Raw genomic sequence first — 18,314 nt, 5'->3', positions numbered from 1 at the left:
TGTTACCTTTCTGTTCCTTCGGGCAAAGGGCCAGAGGCCTCTCGGGGGGTCCCTGAGCCAGCGTCGACCGCGTTCCCACACACTCTCCGTTTTGTGAACCGTTTTGCATGGAACGTACGTCTAGGGATCGTCTGAGTTGTATTTGTGGAGAGGTGTCAAGTTTGCATGGACGTGCACGTCATCCCCTCTGGTTTTCTTTGCTCCTAAAGTCTTTTGGAGACCGTCTCGGAAATGTGGGTGTTTCTCAGCTTGCATTTCCACAGTTGAATGGATCAGCTTCTCCAGCAGCCGGGATGCTCTGTGCAGTGAATGTGGAGTCATGTGAGGCCTCCTTTTCTACATCGATCCCCGGTTCAGGTTGACAGGGCGCTGGTTTTACCTCTGGGAGCCACAGGCATCATTGCGTGTCCTTGCCTGTGTTAGTAGTTGAAGGGCGTTTCGTCTCTACAGGTGCTCACCAGGCTTTCTCCTTTGTACCACCAAATATGAGCATCTCAGAGGACAGGAAATACTGTTGCAGAAATGGAGTGGGATCCCCCCTGTAGGTGCACACTGATCATAAAGAGATGCCCCTGTGGGTCTTTATGGGTCTTGCACACTCTTCTCCCAGAGAGTGGGAGACATGTCTGTGGGCTCCCAAGAGCTCTTCGGCAGGTGGAGACATAGAAAACTCAGGGAGCAGCACTCATCACACTGGGATCTGGACCAGACAGTAGGTTCCTGCAGGAAGGCTCCTTCCCTGCTCTGGGGGAATCGGAATTGTCACCTCTTATTTTGCATCCCCTGGGCCCTTGGTGCAGGCCCCACTCTGAGATCTGGAAAGGAGGTGGATTCCCTCCCTGACACCAAACTAGTATATATATTTTTTAAATCCTGATCCTTGTCCAGTCCCATTTGTCTCCCAGGCTCTATCCTGGATCCACACGGACAAGATAAGCAAAGCCCAGTTCTAGAGGAATTTCATACAAGTATAGACTCCTGGTTATAGTCCATCCCCATGGGACTAAATAAGCATTTCCTTGGAGTTTCACAACCCTAGGAGGAGATACTGGGTCTATGTCTATTTTGCAGTTGAATATGTTGAGCCCCAGATCATTGTGTGATTTGCCCTCGGGTCACTCTGCTGGTCAGTGGGTGAGCTGGGATTTGAACCCAGACTCTATGTCTTGGAGTCCATGACTCTACAGTTGTTTCTGCTCTTTGCTTAAATTTATTTCAGGTTGTTTGTTTGTTTGTTTGTTTTTTTAATGAATTTGTGTATGGGACTGAACTCCTCTCTCTCTGATGGTTCATATCCTGCTATCTTGCTGAATTTATTAGTTTTAACAGTTGTTACTTGGGGCAGTTTTTACAGTTTCATATAAATCCTGTCATAATCGAATAGTGACAGTGTTACTTCTTACGTTCCAATGGGGTGCCTTTTATTTCCTTTTTTTGGCTAGCTACTCTGGGTAGTAAATTTCCACTACTATGTTGAACAAAATTGATGAGAGTGGCATCTTTGTACTATACCTGATCTTTTGGGAAAACCTTTCACCTTTTTGACCCTGAGCTGCATATTAGCTGTGGGCTTGTCTTTTATGCCTTTTAGTATGTTTTGTGTATAACCACAGTATTGAGAGATGGTAACAAATTGATATTACACTTCGTTGAAAGCTTTTTCCGCAATTATTGAGAAGAACGCATGATTTTCTTCTTAATTTTGCTCATGTTGTGTATCACATTGATATGCAGATAATAAACCATCCTTGTTGATCAGATAAAATCCATTTGATCATAGTACATGATTCTTTTAATGTATTCTTCAATTGGTTTACTAATATTCTTTTGAGGATTTGTACATCCATGTACACCCGGGTCAGGATTCTCTGGTGGTTCATATGGTAAAGAATCTGCCTGCAATGCTGGAGACCTTCCCCTGGGTCAGGAAGATCCCCTCGAGGAAGGAATGGCTACCCACTCCAGTATTCTTGCCTGGAAAAGTCTATGGACAGAGGAGCTGGTGTGCTGCAGTCCATGTGTCACAAATAATTGGACATGTGAGTGACTCACACTTACCAGGGTTTTTCTTGGCATTCTTAAGATCTAAATTTAAGATTTTTATCTCAGTGAAAAATTATAGTCAAAGGCAAAAATGTCAAAAGTCAAAGAGTTCTTTGAAGTAAAGGACAATATGGCATAAGAGATGAAAGCAAGGACTCCACATAAATGACTTTTCATAAGAATTTTAGGTCTTCAGAGGAATTTTCACTAAACTGAATAGAATATGCAGGCTTTAGTTTAAAATATAAACCTTTTTTGGTATTATGTTTCCATGATGAGAGTGAATGGAATGGATTCGAGGGTCCAGAAATAAACCCAAGCTTCTCCGGTCAATTCCTCGACGCCAAAGGAGGGGAGGTGATATGAATGGGAACAAGAGCCTCTGCAACGAAAGGCCGTGGGAATTGGAGATGGTTCCATCTAAACAATCTCATTGGGTTTTGGTCTCATAGCACCTCAGATTCAGTGAAACACATCAACGCAAAGTCTGAAGTGATGAAACTCCTGGCAATAAGCACGGGCCACAGGCTCCTTCATGTCAGGGGCTTTTGAACATGTGTTTGGGGGAAGCGAAAATCGGGGCTCTTCAATTCAAGGAAACAGGAAACCAAAGGACACCAACGGGCTTCCATCCAATTCCATGAACTTTCCCCCACCCATCAACTCTTCCACTCATCAATTCTCCTCCCACACGCGGAACCTATTTCCCTTCCCTTGAGGGTCTTCATTTGGATTTTCTGTAACTCTCTTGTTTTTGTTTTATATTTTTTATGGCTTTCTGTACTGTTTTAAGTTTTTTGAATACATTTTTATCATGATTGTTGCAATTTGGTAATACAGGATGTTCAACATGCTGTGTTACCATTACCACTTTTTAGTTTCAGACCCTTTCAATCTTCCTGCCCCACCTCCCAACAAATCCTGTATTCACAGCAAGCAGTCCGTGTTCTTCCTTCTCCCTGCCCCTGAACAAACTTTAATCGTTTTCTTTCTTTCTTCCTATATTCTGGTTTTCCCCATCAATGACTATAGAGAAATGACAGAAGTAGTTTTTTCCTGACTCCCCACATATTGTAAAGCTACATTTGGGAACTTTTGTTTGTATTTCATTTGAAGTAGCCTTTGGGTATCTGAAAGGACAGTGTAGATACTTTCAAGATATCATGGGCTAAATGAAGCCCTTTTGCCAAATATAGTCATAATCTCCAGGCAAGCATTGTTGTTGTAAGTGTGACATCTGAGCCAGAAAGAGAATGCTGAGCTCTTCCTGTGGCTCAAACAAACTCACAAAATAAGCCAAGAAAGAGAGCTGGGAGAAAAAAGCCATCCTAACAACTGGTAAAGCATTCCTCATGACAGAAGGCTAGAGAATAACCCAATATCCTTGTGGCCCTAAAACCTATAGAAACTTAATGTTCTGTAAAGAAGAGTACACGTGGGGAAGTTCCAAGGAGAGGCAACGCATATGGCCAGTGCAGTTGAGGGACGGCCTGGCTGCTCAGAGAAAGACACACAACAATAGAAACCCTTTGCAGGCAGCAGTGACAGTCATCACTGTGCTAAGTGCTTAGGTGGTGAAAAAATGCCCTGGGCACCACACGAGGGAACAGACCTGGGTCTCGTCCTCTGCCCCCACACCATTCACTCACGAAGGCAGCTCAGTTGCTATCATGCCCTGCCTGCCTGTCTGGCTCATCCATGAGCTGTCACCACCTCCAGGGCAGGCCCCCACCTTCTCCTCTCTGTGCACCGTGATCCTGCACACAGTGGGCCTTCAGAACCTCAGGAGACTAGAGCCATTCCCACTATAGCCAGAACCCTCCGCAGGCATTAAAACGCCTATTAAGTCACTACAGCCCAAGCACTGGTTCCAGAACACTGGAGGCTACAACAGCCACTACAGTCTGAAGAGTGAGGTCCCTTTTTACAGAGCTTCTGAGCTGTCAGTTCGAACTGCTGTTTCACTGTCAGCGCTGACCATCCGGTAGCAGCCAGGTGGGCCACACTGCTACAAAGGAGCTCACAAGCTGAGTTTCAAGGGAGGCATAGAAAGGACAGCAATGGATACAACACGCTGCAAACTGAGTGGGGGTCCCCACAGTACTTGGAAAGGCCTGTAGAGTGCAAGTGGGGAGTAGGGCCCCCAAGTTCCAAAGGAAGAGAGGTACTCGGGAGCAAAGGACTTGGCTTCTACTGTGGCAGCTCCAGGTGGCAGCCCATGAACAGTGGACAGCAAATGTGGTCACATGAGTATGACTCTGGAACTGCCTCAGAAATCAAGAGAAAGGGATTAAGGGTATGTGGGAATCGGAGCGTGTGGCGGGGTGGATAAAGGGAGGTGCCCTTCCTCTCTCAGTTCAAACTGCTCTTGTGAGCCTCAAAGCCAACAGATGGCATTTACCAAGTCAGGTCCCCACAGTAACTAAGCTCCCTTAGCATGTCGCTATCTAAATCCTGTGAAGACTAATCTGAGTTATTCGAGAATTTATATCTATTCCTTAGAGATGTCGCCTGAATCCAGAATAACTGAAGTCTCCAGTGTCATCTGGCGTTTTTCCCCGACGCCAGCCAAAACCCACACACTTGCATTTCCAGGGTCTCCACTTAGCCAGCTGGACAGAAAATACAGCGGGGTTCAAACAAGCTGACAGACAAGCAGCAGAGGACTCACAGGCAGACGGCATCCATCAGTCTCAGGCGGGGCTCCGGGAGCACAGCAGGAACCGTCGCTCTCAAACCCCAGGCTCCGCAGCGCCCTCCTCCTCAGGCCGGCGCTCTGCCCTCCCGGGAGCAGGAAGGTCACCAACCGCCCCAGACTGACCTCACGCCCCGCCCACTGCTGTAGTGTGACGTCACCCGGCCCCACCCATGCCGGCAGAAGGAGAGCTCCTCTTCTCCTCGATTCCAGCTCGAGGCCCGGCCCTGGGCCCTAATTGGTCACTGCGCCAGTCCTGAGCCAATCACGGTGGCCAGAGAGGACAGAACACACCGATTGGTCAGGTCCAAGTCATGTGACCATACTCTCCAGGATATGTGGGAGCTGCTTACCCTGTGTCAGGGGTGGAGACCGTGCGATGCCCCAAGAGCAGGGCTGAGAGTCCAGTCACAGTGTCCTGGGAGGTGCCTGCTCCTCTCTACACGCTGCTTTGTTCCATGCAGACAAAATATATGTGACACACCTCTTCTCTTTCCAAGCCCTATTTCAGGTACCCACATTGAAGGGAGCAAGTCCTCCTGTTTCAAGATATGTTTGGAGATCCTCTGCTAGTCTCTAGTTTGTTTTTTTGAGTCATATTAGAATAATTCTTTTTGTCAAAAAACACCAACGAGCAACATCACATGCTGCTCTGTGTTTTCAGGATTATTGCCTGTTCTTCGTAGAGGACATGGCCCAGCGGCCTGCCAAAGGGAGTGAAATTTGTCCAAGGAAGCACCTGAGACACCGAATCACGGAATCCCTTAGCTGTACACCTTAAACTAACACATCGTTAAAATCAACAATACCTCAAGGTAAAAATGAACGATATTCCCTCATCAAACATTGTTCTAAAATTTGTGAAGGTTTCAAGTGTTGGTATGTTTCTAATTGCTTTGGTGGTGTTTTGTGAGGTAGGAATCCAACTTCCTTTCCCAGTGGATACCAAATAGTCCCAATGGGCTTCCCTTCTCAATTTACATATTAAGAAACATTTTCAAAGTCCCAAGTAGCAAGCACTTCAAGTCTTTGGTAATTTGCGGAGCACCCCAGAGGCAGGTGTCCTTTTCTGTGTCTTCTCCTCACATGTCCTCATGGACAGTTTCTAGTATGCACAAATACCCCCAGAACGTTCTCTGTAGTGAACCATGCATGTTTCTGACCACTGACCATGCCCAGCAACCCCACCATTAAGTCTGGCTGTGACTTCCTAAGGCAAGGTCTGTGTTTCTTCCTTTGATGTCTGGCTGCCCAGAAAACGTTTGATGGGTTGAAACTTGGGTCTCTGGAACCAGCAGTGTAGAGATTAGATCCATAGCCTGATTTTCCATTATATTCTACCATTTGGGCTCTCTCGAGCTGGTGTGGAGATATTTCTGATACATTTCTGGTAAAGGCCTGAAAGGCAGTCAGTCCTGCCCCTTGCCTTGACTGTGCTTCTGTCATTTTCATCAATGTAGTTCATTTCCAATGCTCCTAGTCTTTGTGTCATTCTGACACTCAGGCTCCTGTGGTTTAATAGACCTCCAGCTCCCGGCAGCTCTTTGCCTGGTGGAGACATGGAGAACTCTGGGAGCAGCACCATATCACACTAGAACCTGGACCGGAGAGAAGGGTCTTGGCAGGAAGGCTTCATCCCCGCTGTGGGGGGTTCGGATTTCACTTCTGATTGTGCACCCCCTGGGTCCTTGGTGGAGGCCACACTCTGAGATCTGGAAAGGAGGTGGCGTCCCCCCTCGAAAAAAAGCTAGTATTTGTTTTTGCCTTGGTCCACATCCAGCCCCATCTAGCTCCCCAGCTCCACACTGGACCCTTGCCCACAGGATGAGGAGAGCCCAGTTCCAGAAAAGTTCCACACAAGGAGAGGCTGCTGGAGACTCTCCAACAGCATAAATAAGCATTTCCTTTTAGTTTCACAACCTTGGGAGGAGGTACTGATTTTGCGTCCATTTTGCAGTTGAAATGGTTGAGCCTCAGATCATTGAGTGATTTGCCCAGGGTCACTCAGCATGTTAGTGAGTGAGCTGGGATTTCAACTCAGAATTCCTGTCTTGAAATCCATGACTCTGTGCAAGTCATTCAGCTCCTGGTTTACATAAATTTCAAGGTATATTATTCCTTTTGATGAATTTGTAAATGGGACTGGTTTCTTCATTTCTCTCTCTGATGGTTCATATCCTGTTATCTTGCTGAATTTATTAGTCGTTTTCTGGTGGAGTTTTTAGGGTTTCATGTAATATCAGGTCATAATCGAATAGTGACAGTTTTACACCTTCTGTCCCAATGTGGATGCCTTTTATTTTCTTTTTTTGCCAAATTGTTCTGGGGAGGACTTCCAATACTATGTTGAATAAAATTGGCAAGAGCGAGCATGTTTGTACTATTCCTGATCTTTTACAGAAAAGTTTCAAGTTTTGACCACTTAGTCGGATGTTAGCTGTGGTGTTGCTTATGTAGCCTTTAGTATGTTCCATGTATAAACACTTTATGGAAAGTTGGAATGATATACAGATATTACACTTGATCAAGAGCTTCTGCTGCAACTAGCGAGGTGATCATATGATTTTTATTTTGCTCATATGCTGTATCACATTGATTGATTTACAGATAGTGCCATCCTTGCATCCTTAGAAATAAGTCCATTTGATTATAGTGTATGATGGAGTAGGTAATGGCACCCACTCCAGTGCTCTCGCCTAGAGAATCCCATGGATGCAGGAGCCTGGTGGGCTGCCGTCTATGGGATCACACAGAGTCGGACACGACTGAAGCGACTTTGCAGCAGCAGCAGCACAATGTATGATTCTTTTAATGTATACTTGAATTTGGTTTGCTGATATTCTTTTGAGGATTTTTGCATCCATTTACACCATGGTCAGGCTTCTCTGGTGGTTCAGATGTTAGAGAATATGCCTAATGTACGAGACCCAGGTTTGATCCCTGGGTTAGAAGGGTCCCCTGGAGGAGGGAATGGCTACCCACTCCCGTATTCTTCCCCACAGAATTGTTTGGACAGAAGAGCCTGTCAAGATACAGTCTGTAGGTCATAAAGAATTGGACACCACTGAGTGACTAACACACACAAGGGTCCCTCTTGACAGTCTCTAAATTTAAATTTAAAATGTTAATTCACTGAAAAAGTACAGTCAAAGGAAACATTACACAAATAAAAGAGTCATTAGAAAAAATGGCAATAAAGCATAACAGATGAAAAAACAATTCCAAATAATGACTTTTCATAAGAATTTTATATCTTCAGAGGAATTCTCTTTAAACTGAATTTAACATAAAAGCTTTAATTTTAAATATAAACCTATTTTGGTATTATATTTCTATGATGAGACTGAAAATTTTCTAGTTTCTGTAAGATATTGTGGAATAAGGTGTAGCTATTAAAATCATGTCAAAATCATTAAGGGATGAATAAGCACTAAAATATATTGGGAAAGTAGATATGGCAAGCCACTCCAGTACTCTTGCCTGGAAAATCCCATGGACGGAGGAGCCTGGTAGGCTGCAGTCCATGGGGTCGCTAAGGGTCGAACACGACTGAGCGACTTCACTTTCACTTTTCACTTTCACACATTGGAGAAGGAAATGGCAACCCACTCCAGTGTTCTTGCCTGGAGAATCCCAGAGACGGGGGAGCCTGGTGGGCTGCCGTCTATGGGGTCACACAGAGTCAGACACGACTGAAGTGACTTAGCAGCAGCAGCAGCAGCAGATATGAATAGAAGACGATCCTGTATAGTTTAGATGACAGTACAGATGTATTGAGTGAGAGTTTTCAAATTTACTTCTTTTTAGTTGAGGAATAACTGCTTTACAGTGTTTAGTTGCTTTCCCTCATACAACAGCATGAATTAGTTGTATCTCTCTATATATATCCCCCCTCTTTGGTGAGCCTCCCTCCCGCCATCCCAAGCTCTAGGTCATCACAGAGCACTGTGTTGGGCTCCCTATATTATATAGCAACTTCCCACTAGCTAGCTCTTTTATATTTGGTACTGGCTATGTTTCCATGCTATTCTCTCAATTTGTCCCACCCTCTCCTACCATAGCTGGGCAGATAAGTCTTTCCTCTGCATCTGTGTATCTATTTCTGCCTTGCAAAAAAGTTCACCAGTACCATTTTCCAAGATTCCATACATATGCACTGGTATATTTATCTCTTTCGGACTTAGTGCAGTCTGTATCAAAGGCTCTAGATTCATCCACCTCAGTGAAACTGACTTGTATTTGATCCTTTTGAGGGCTCAGTAACATTCCATTGTGTATATGTTCCACAACTTCTTCATCCATGCATCTGTCGATGGACATCTTGGTTGCTTCCATATCTCAGGGTATATGCCCAGGAGAGGATTGTTTGGTCATATGACAGTTTTATTCCTAGTTTATGAAGAAACTTCCATAGTGTTCTCCTTAGTGGCTATATCCATTTCTATTCCCTGCAACAGTGCAAGAGGCTTCTCTCTTTCCCATTTCCTGTCCAGCATTTATTGTTTGTAGAAATTTTGATGATGGCCATTCTGACTGGTGCGACATGATGCCTCATGTAGTTTTGATTTGCATTTAATAATGGGCACTGTTGATCATCTTTTCATATGCTTGTTGGCCCTCTTAATGTCTTCTTTGAAGAGATGTCTGTTTAAGTCTTCTGCTTATTTCTTAATGGGTTGGTGGTTTTTCTGATATCGAATTGTATGATCCACCTGTAAACTTTGAGAAGCATCATTTCTCAGTTGTTTCGTTTGCAATTATTTCTCCCATACTGACAGTTGCCTTTTCATCTTGTTGATAGTTTTCTTTGCTGATTAAATACTTTGGAGTTTAGCTAAATGCCACTTGTGTTTTTTTGTTTGTTTTTATTTCTATTACTCTAGGAGGTGGGTCAAAGAGGATCTTGCTTTGATATATGTCAAAGAGTGTTCTGCCTATGTTCTCCTCGAAGGTTTTATAGTTTCCGGCCTGACATTCAGGGTTTTAATCAATCTTGCATTTACTTTTGTGTATAATGCTAAGAAGTGTTCTAATTTGATTCTTGTATATGTAGCAGTCCAGTTGCCCCAGAACCACTAATTGAAGAGGCTCTCTTTTCTGTCTTTTATCCACATTATATTCTTGCCTCCTTTTGAAAGAAAAGGTACCTGTAGGTGCATGAGTGTATCTCTAAGCTTGGTATCTTCTTCGATTGGTTTATATTTCTGTTCTTGTGCCAGTACCGTATGTCTTGATGACACTCACTGTAGTATCGTCTGAAGTCAGAAAAGTTGATACCTCTAGTTCCAAGTTTCTTTCTCAAGGTTGCTTTGGCCATTAGGAGTCTTGTTTCCTCCCATGCAAATTATAAAATTATATGTTCTAGTTCTTTGAGAAATGTCATTGGTAATTTGATAGGGATGAATGGAATCTGCAGATTGCTTTGGGTATTATAGTCATTTTCACAATATTGATTCTTCCACTTCAGGAATTTCATATACCTTTCTCTTTGTGTCATCTTTGATATCTTTCATCATACAGCATTTCTGTCTGCATACACATGTTTTGTCTCTTGCAGTTCAGTTCAGTCGCTCAGTCGTGTCCGACTCTCTGTGACCCCATGAATCACAGCACTCCAGGCCTCCCTGTCCATCACCAAATCCCAGAGTTCACTCAAACGCACCTCCATCGAGTTGGTGATGCCATCCAGCCATCTCATTCTCTGTCGTCCCCTTCTCCTCCTGCCCCCAATCCCTCCCAGCATCAGAGTCTTTTCCGGTGAGTCAACTCTTTGCTTGAGGTGGCCAAAGTACTGGCACTTCAGCTTTGGCATCAGTCCTTCCAATGAACACCCAGAACTGATCTCCTTTAGAATGAACTGATTGGATCTCCTTGCAGTCCAAGGGACTCTTCAAGAGTCTTCTCCAACACCACAGTTCAAAAGCATCAATTCTTTGGCGATCAGCTTTCTTCACAGTTTGTCTCTTTAGGTAGGTTTATTCCTAGATATTTTATTCTTCTTGCAGTTGTGAATGATACTGTTTCCTTCATTTCTCTTTCTGATTTTTCATTGATGTTATATAGGAATGCAAGGGATTTCTGTGTATTAATTATGTGTCCTATGCTTTACTAAATTCATTGATTAGCTCTTGTAATTCTCTGGTTGTATCTTTAGGGTTTTCTATGTATAGAAACAGGTCATCTGCAAACAGTGAGAGGTTTACTTGTTTTATAATCTGGATTATTTTTTTTTCTTTTTCTTGTCTGATTGCTCTGGCTATGACTACAAAACTATATTGCATAATAACAGTGAGAGTAGGCACCCTGGTTGTTCCTGATTTCGGAGGAAATAATTTCACGTTTTCACTACCAAGAAAAATGTTTTCTGTGAGATTGTCATATATGACCTTTATTATGTTGAGGTAGGCTTCTTCTGGAGCCTACTTTCTGGAGAGTTTTTTTTTTTTAATCATAAATTCGTGTTGAATTGTGTCAAAAAACTTTCTCTGCGCCTATTGAGATTATCATATGATTTTTATCTTTCAATTTGTTAATATAGTGTATCAAATTGTTTGATTTGTATATAGTGAAAAATTTACACACCCCGGGAAAAACTCCACTTGAACTTGGTGTGCAATCCCTTTAATGTAGCATCGTGTGTTGTTGTTTTGGTTTTATTTTTTTCTCTTCTAGTGTTTTGTTCAAGATTTTTGCATCTATGTTCATCAATGATATTGGCTTTTCATTTTCTTTGCTGTGTTGGTATTTCTGTTGGTTTTGGTATGATTGTGATGGCGGTCACACAGAATGAGTTTTGGAGTGTCGCCCTGCTTGCAGTTTTTGAAAATCTTTGATCAGGATGGGTGTTAGCTCATCACTAATCCTTCAATAGCATTCACCTGTGAAGCTCTGGGCTTTTGTTCATTGTAGACTTTTGGTCACAGTGAGTAGTGGTTGTGATTAATTATTCATATAGAGAGCTTGTGATGGATGTTAGTGACAGGCTCACTCCCAAGGAAAAGGGGTTCCAATTTCCACTTTACGTCCCAAGAGAGGCGTTTTGTCTTCAAAAGGAACCTATTTAGTGATAAAAATAAGGACAGCTTTATCTGCATGCCAGCCATGAGTTGTGACATACTGATCACATATTTAAATGATAATATTTTTTGTATGTGGAATTAAAATATGATTTCAATATTAATTTCTGATGCTTCTTTTTGCTTTTTAAATGTGGATACTAGAAAATATGAGGTTTCATGCAGAGCTTGAATTTGTAGTCCACATTACACTCCATGGACAGCTTTGGCCTAGAACGGAAGCCGAGTCAAGGTGACCTAATGATCATCAGACTGGGAGCTGGGCACACATTTGCACAGACAGAGTTAGACTATCCCCGTTAGAGCCATGTGTGACTGAACTGGTTGTGGGCATAGAGAATCCTTGAGCAAACTGTCTTCACAAAGTAGTCATCACTTGCTTATTTTGGTTCTTACCAAATCTTGGTGGTTTTTGATTGATGACAGAACAAACAGGCCTAGAGTGCATTTCCTGTTAAGTATTTGAACTGGGGCTTCCCAGGTGACTCTCGTGGTGAAGAACCCACCTGCCAATGTAAGAGACATAAGAGACTCAAGTTTGATCCCTGGGTTGGGAAGATCCTCTGGAGGAGGGCATGGCAATCCACTCCAGTATTCCTGCCTGGAGAATCCACGGACAGAGAAGCCTGGTGGGCTACAGTTTATGGGGCTCACAGCATCAGACATGACTGAAGTGACTGAGCACACACACGTATTTGCAGTTGAATTATGACAGCAGATTGAGACACGTCAGTGGACGCAGAATGGGGGTGGAATGAGGGTGAGTTGAGAAGGATTCTGGCTTCTGGAAGCTGTACTGTGTGGTCCTTTTATGCTCTTCTTTTTCTTGCTGTGGTTTCCAGATTGCATGCTGGTGGTGGCAGGACAACACTGACTGCGTTTGCTAGAAGCAGATGTCTTCATTAATTTAGATTTTAGAGACCGAAATTGAGGAGGGTGCACTAGCAATATGGAACAGGAAAATGAATATTTCATCAGCCAAGTTCAACCTCTGAAAGCCTTCTGACTTCTGAAAACTATTTACAGAACTAATTTCTTGGAGGAGGGACATCTTTTCTCATAGTTTAGAACTAGGATTTAAATTATCTTTGATCATTCACTCACTTCCTCCCCCATACTCCCTAACCTTCTGAAGTTTTGGGAAAGTCAAGAAACCTTCGTGAGAGCAAAGTCAATAAAAATTCAAGAGCATGTGGAGTCCAGAGGCTTGGTCCAAGATTAAATAACCTCACCACTGCACAGTTCCATTTACAATTCTAAGCCAACCGCATCAACCCAGAGAGTCAGCTCTTGCTGCAAGATCCATCTTCTGTCCATTTCCACATTTCCCTCCAGATCTCACTCATCATACTGCCACAACGTCCCCCAGGTACCTTGTCACCAGGTCGACAGAATGATCCCCAAGACGTCAGGCCAGTAGGAAGTTGCTGCCACTCACCTTAGCAGCTGGCAGTCTGGTGAATCTGGTGATAATTTCACTAACCCTCAGCCCTCCCTGACCCTAGGTCTTCTCGTTGGCATTGTTGTTGTTAATTTGAGGACTTGTGTAGGACACATATGACACATGGGTTTTCAGTAAGAGGAGCTGGTGTCCTTGGCTGGCAGGATGAGGCACAGGGCTGTGTGCAGGTTAAATTGTCTAAGAGGTGAAACACCTCACTTTCAAGAAACCTTGAGCTCTCAGACCTAAAGGAGACAGACCAAGAGTGTAGAAATGGTGGTAGGTGCTGAGCAGGAAAACTATTTGAGAAGGTGTTGCTACTGGCTGTGCCCTGTCTCTCCTGGGTAGGCCAGGCTCATCTGGAGAGGGAAGAGTCGGACATGACTGAGTGACTGAACTGAACTCAACTGGGACAATGGTCTCTGGCTTAGAGTTCTGCCAGGTGAAGCTGGAGGTTTGCCAGAGGCTCATCCCCTAGAGAAGGGAATTCCACCCATTGCAGGATCTTGCCTAGAGAGTTCCATGGACAGAGGAGCCTGGCAGGCTACAGTGCGTGGGTTCACAGACGGCAGAATACGAAGGAGCGTCTACCACCACCATCACCACCATCATACGCGGTCACTGGCCTGTGTCCAAGACCAACAGGTCTGACTCCCCTCAGCCCCTGGCACCCTTACCCTACATTGTCTCTGCAGTAGACTTACATGGACACTTCATAGTGGAATCATAGAGTGTCTGTCTGCTTGTGTCTGGCTTGTTTCACTTAGCATGCTGCTGCTGCTGCTGCTAAGTCACTTCAGTCGTGTCCGACTCTGTGTGACCCCATAGACGGAAGCCCACCAGGCTCCTCCGTCCCTGGGATTCTCCAGGCAAGAACACTGGAGTGGGTTGCCATTTCCTTCTCCAATGTGTGAAAGTGAAGTCGCTCAGTCGTGTCCAACTCCTAGCAACCCCATGGACTGCAGCCTACCAGGCTCCTCCATCCATGGGATTTTCCAGGCAAGAGTACTGGAGTGGCTCACTTAGCATAGTGACTTCAAATTTACTCACTTCACAGCACACGTCAGAATTTCTTAAGCTGTTAATATCACGTAGGTTCAAAATCATTTACGATCTGGGAATTACAGATTAAAATCATGATACATCACACTACAACTATTAGGACTGCTAAACTCCAAGTATATGATAAAACCAATCACTGGAGTGAACAACAATAGGACCTATCCCTCATTGCTGGTGGAATGCATGTATAGTCACGTTCTGAGGTAGTTGGTAGTTCTTCCCCAAAGCTAAACAAGTCTCACCTTGGGATTTGAAAATTGTGCTTTTCAGTATTTAGGCAACTGCTCTGAAAATAAAAATAAGGACACAATTATGCACAGCTGTTCTATTCAAAATGGCTATAAATTTTAAGAAATCATGATACCCTTCAGTAGATGTATGTGTAGGTAAATTGGGTTACATCCAAGTCAAGGGGGGCAGAACATGTCACCCTGAGATATGTCTTCAACATAGGGTTATTTTGCTCTATTTAATTCAATAAAATAAATAAATTAAAAAAAAAACAGAAAAGCTGAGTAAGTTTCCCTTTTCTATTTTAAGACCCAGGCCGTGCTGGGTCCTCGTTGCCTTGAGAGGGCTTTCTCCAGTTGTGGGGAGAGGGGCTGCTCTTGTTGCAGGCTGCGGGGCCAGGTGTGCAGGTTTCAGTAGTTGTGGTGCACGCGTTTCATAGCTGTGACTCCCAGGCTCTAGAGCCCTGGCTCAGTAGTTGTGGTGGATGAGCTTAGCTGCTCTGAGGCATGTGAGATACTCCTGGACCAAGAATCAAGCCCTATCCCATGCATGAGCAGGCAGATCCTTAACCACTAGATCGTCAGGGGAGCCCCAGGTTGCCCTTTCGCGAGTTACATTTACATTTAGTAGGGCAGTCTCTGTAAGGGGTGTCCCTCTTTGCACCTGAAATAGGATAGCCACATCTCAGGGAACTCTTATCAGTGAAGACGTCCCGACATAAATCTGTAGAGAATCATATGCTTGTTTACTGTGCTTTCCATGATAAACTGCCATAACTGGCCTCCCCTTTTCCCCCAAGGTCTTTCATATGTTTTTAGCTTAAGACGGTATTTAAGGTGATGGCCTTGGTCACTGCAGGAAGTGACTCAGTTTTCCTTGGCATGTCCCCCATATGCAAGAATGGGAGAAAATAATAGCAAATGAAACAACTGACAAAGAACTAATCTCCAAAATATACAAGCAGCTCCTGCAGCTTAATTCCAGAAAAATAAATGACCCAGTAAAAACTGGGCCAAAGAACTAAACAGACATTTCTCCAAAGAAGATACAGATGGCTAACGAACACATGAAAAAATGCTCAACATCCCTCATAATCAGAGAAATGCAAATCAAAACCACAATGATATACCATTTCACACCAGTCAGAATGGCTGCTATCCAAAAGTCTACATGCAATAAATGCTGGAGAGGGTGTGGAGAAAAGGGAACCCTCTTACACTGTTGGTGGGAATGCAAACTAGTACAGCCACTATGGAGAACAGTGTGGAGATTCCTTAAAAAACTGGAAATAGAACTGCCATATGATCCAGCAATCGCACTCCTGGGCATACACACCGAGGAAACCAGAACTGAAAGAGACACATGTACTCCAATGTTCATCGCAGCACTGTTTATAATAGCGAGGACATGGAAGCAACCTAGATGTCCATCTGCAGACGAATGGATAAAAAAGCTTTGGTACATATACACAATGGAGTATTACTCAGCCATTAAAAAGAATGCATTTGAATCAGTCCTAATGAGGTGGATGAAACCGGAGCCTATTATACAGAGTGAAGTAAGCCAGAAAGAAAAACACCAATACAGTATACCAACGCATATATATGGAATTTAGAAAGATGTTAACGATAACCCTGTATACGAGACAGCAAAAGAGACACAAATATATAGAACAGTCTTTTGGACTCTGTGGGAGAGGACGAGGGTGCGATGATTTGGGAGAATGGCATTGAAACATGTATATTATCATATGTGAAACGAATCACCAGTCCAGATTCGGTGCATGATACAGGATTCTCGGGGCTGGTGCACAGGGATGACCCAGAGGGAGGATAAGGGGAGGAGGGAGGTGGGAGGGGGATTCAAGAAGGGGAACACATGCACACCCGGGGCGGATTCATGTCAATGTATGGCACAACCAACCAATATAATATTCTAAAGTAATTAGCCTCCAATTAAAAAAATTAATTAATAAAAAAAGAGGTATACATATTATTAAACTTCTGTTTCTCCTGATAATTTGGCTTTGATTATGGAGAAGGAACGCTCAACCAAGTACCAAAAGGGCAGAGGGAAGTGGTTTTTCCTCCTATACACATGCAAAGAAATAATACTCAACAGTGGACAGGAGTGAAAAGTCAGCCCTTGAAAGACAGGGATAAATGTCAGATGCATATGGCTAAGTGAAAGAATCCAGTCTGAAGAAGCTGTGCACAGTATGACCCCATTGATGACATTCTTGGAAAGGCAAATCTATACAGATGTTAAAACAGATCCTGGGGTGGGGAATTTGAAGCGATCCTTTAGATGGACTCCTGTTAATATGCATTTGCTAAACATAAATTCATAGAGTCCAAGGGGTCAATCATGATCTATTCAAATTTACTTTTTCAGGCTATAGGACTGCATAGAATGGAATGCCAAATACAACAGAATCTAACTGTATTAGAAACACATGGAAAAAGTTCACCATAGGGGATGGGGAAAAGGTGCTGACCCAAGTGAACTTCAGAAATGAACAGACTCTCTAGACTAAAAGTGAAAAGGGCTCTACATAAGCAGTAGGCTTTCTTTTATAGAGTCCTTTCCAGAGTGTGAAAGTGAAAGTCACTCAGTCGTGTCTGACTCTTTGTGACACCATGGACTATAGTTCATGGAATTCTCCAGGCCAGAATACTGGAGTGGGTAGCCTTTCCTTTCTCCAGGGGATCTTCCCAACCCAAGGATCGAACCCAGGTATCCCGCATTGCAGGCGGATTCTTTACCAGCTGAGCCACAAGGAAAGTGTAGTAGCTAACAATTCTGAAACCACTGTTTATGTAATCTGGAAAGGTACAATGCACAGATAAATGGCAGATGGTGGGAGCCTGGTTCCTAACTGTGAGAGTGGAAGTTACAGAGAAGCAACGGGAGATACGATAAATAGATAAGCCCCCCACATCCTCGATCTAGACTTCCGGGGAGGATGGTGTGGGGAGTTGACTACCTGTGGAAATGCACAGGTCTTCATACCTGGAATGCCATGCGGATGTAGTAACCTCACACCCCATCCTTCCACCCACACTGGAAATGGGGCAGAAGAGAGAGAGGCCCCAGACTGAGAACCTGGAGTCTCTCCTCTGTGGACAGATACTACAAGATGAAGACAATAGCAGGAAGAAATAGGACCTAATCCCTGTCCAGATAACAGATAAAGGACCACAGAGTCCTCATTCTCAAGGTCCAGGAGATCTTTTCCACTCCACATGTGCAGAAAAGCTCCAAACGGTCAAAGGGCGAGAGGGTGCCTACCTGCAGTCAGTAAGTGATATCAACTCCCCTTAGGCTTCCTTGCTAGAACCTTACTTGGTGAAGAGATGCACACACACGGGAAGGACTCTGAGATGAACCAAACGCGGACTGAGAACCAGGCAGAGCAAGATGATTGGCCAGAAAACCTAAAGAAACCCTGCATATAAGTGATTTAAGCCACCACAATGGTGAAACCTCTTTCTGAGCACACAGTTTTGTCTATTCACTCATAGTGTTTTTCGTCCTAGCAAGCACTTTACTTGTTTCAATACTTTCTGCTTCTTTGTGGAAATTCATTTCTACAAAGCCACTCAGCCAGGGCCATGTCAATGACAACTGTTCTAGTGGTAAGGACTCAACTCTTTCACTGTCATCGCATGACTGCAGTCTCTGTTCGGAACAGAAATCCCAATTCAGGCAATGTTGGCCAAGGCTTCGTAAGACCAGAAACACTCAGACTCTTTTAAGACATGCT

At 43.9% G+C, this 18,314-nt stretch overlaps 1 protein-coding gene across 1 annotated transcript in view; it reads right to left on the bottom strand.

The window, feature by feature from the left end:
• LOC148776280 (uncharacterized) overlaps positions 1 to 18,314 on the bottom strand; it is a 29,072-nt gene that overhangs the window by 1,826 nt on the left and 8,932 nt on the right. The gene's annotated exons all lie outside the window — the stretch shown is intronic.

The sequence above is a fragment of the Moschus berezovskii genome, chromosome 10, assembly GCF_049115385.1.
Source record: "Moschus berezovskii isolate FMDL1 chromosome 10, NW_MosBer_1.0, whole genome shotgun sequence".
Lineage (NCBI taxonomy): Eukaryota > Metazoa > Chordata > Mammalia > Artiodactyla > Moschidae > Moschus > Moschus berezovskii.
Note: the sequence above shows the minus strand (reverse complement) of the source record. Positions and strands in the feature narration are given on the sequence as shown.